Genomic DNA, 1,849 nt, shown 5'->3' on the forward strand with positions numbered 1-1,849 from the left:
GAGGAGGTTGAGGGGGGACATGATTGCTCTCTTTAAGTACTTGAAAGGCTGTCACTCAGAGGAGGGCAGGGAGCTGTTCCTGTTGGCAGCAGAGGACAGGACTCGCAATAATGGGTTTAAATTGCTGGCAAAGAGGTACCGGCTGGATATTAAAAAAATAATTTTTACAGTAAGAGTTGTTCAGCAGTGGAGTGGGCTACCTAGGGAGGTGGTGAGGCTCCCCCTCACTGGCAGTCTTTAAGCAGAGGCTGGACAAACACTTGTCAGGGATGCTCTAGGCTGATCCTGCATTAAGAAGGTTGGACTAGATGGCCTGTATGGCCCCTTCCAGCTCTGTGATTCTATGATTCTCTAGAGCTGAAGGGAAACAGAAGGGAGCCCTGTGGCATTGCTTAAGATTGAGCCCATGAAAACGTGTGCTGCAATAAATCTATGACAATAAATATGTTAACAGTGCCACAAGACTCCTCTTTATTTTCTGAAACAACCGACTCTCTGGAACAGAGGAGAGACGTTCAGTTCTCCAAGAGGAACATGAGAAACAAGGTAATTCCCAGCTAAAACTAAGGCCCAATTTCCCATCCCTGATTCCTTAGGCTGTTTATTGCACTTTTATAATCAGGGAAGCAAAGAACCAGCAATAAGATCACTTCAGAGATGCTACACAAAAGGCTGGGAAGGGACATTTAGAGTCAATAAGATATGGTATGAATAAGGTTGCAAGTCATAACTAAAACCCTTTGTGTACTTATCTGTGCCAGCCCCCTGGCTCTTCAAGAGCTGTTTAGAGGATTCCGCAGACTGAAGTTATCTGTTGCAGAGGGTTTTTCCATTTTAGTACATGTTAGCAAAATAAAACAAATGTCCAGCGGCACTTTAAAGACTAACAACATTTATCTACTATCTGTATCCGTTGAACAGGCTGTTTGTGAACGACAGGATATGCCAGCGCAGTACAATTTCAGTTCCTGAAACATTGTAAAATTAGCTTTATCAGATGTAACAAGTGAACGTCCAACAGGCACACACAGGCAACGTTATTCGGCTTTTGCATTTTTTGCCAGAGTAGACAAAATAAAAAGGTGGAGTATTTTCAGCATTAGGAAGCAGCTGCAAAGACTGTGCAGATGTTTGTGAAGGGCTTTTCCACAGAGGCTGGCACAGCTATAAGATGGTCAGCGACATAAACATCAGTTGATACCGCAAAATCAGTTCACCGTGATTACAACTTTAAACTCTAAAGGGTGGGAAAGCTTGGAGTATCCAAAGTAGGGATCAGCAACCGCGGGGCGCTATATGTCCAGAGAACCTTTGGGATCCTTTGGGGTCATTTCAGAAGCAAGAGTGCCAGTCATTTTGCAGACCTCCAGATAGGTTGGCCTTTTTGAGCCTGTGGGCATCTTAGGAATGCTGGCACAGGGTGGTGGGTGCGACCGCAAACCCCCACACAGAGAAAGCCCAAGTGCAGGGACATGAGGAGTAACTGGAAAGGGGAGTGTAAGAGAGAATAAATCCAAGTCACAGCTCTCAGCCCCACCTACCTCGCAGGGTGACTGTTGTGTGGAGGGGAAGGGAAGGCCAGTTTGATTCTTCCTTACGTAGGAAAGAAAGTTGGCATATAAAAACCCTTTTTCTTTTTCTTCCTCTTTTTTGTTTTCTTATTTTCTTGTTTTCTTTTTTCTTATTTGTTTTCTTTTCTTATTATTTGTTTTCTTATTTGTTTCTTCTTTTTGTTTTCTTTTTCTTTTTGTTTTCTTCTTTTTTGTTTTCTTCTTCTTCTATTTAATTCAGCAAAAGCACAGCTTCTAAAAGCTATCCACTCCTTCCCCCCCCCTCCTACAGCTTTTCT

Source organism: Euleptes europaea, chromosome 16, assembly GCF_029931775.1.
Source record: "Euleptes europaea isolate rEulEur1 chromosome 16, rEulEur1.hap1, whole genome shotgun sequence".
Taxonomy (NCBI): domain Eukaryota; kingdom Metazoa; phylum Chordata; class Lepidosauria; order Squamata; family Sphaerodactylidae; genus Euleptes; species Euleptes europaea.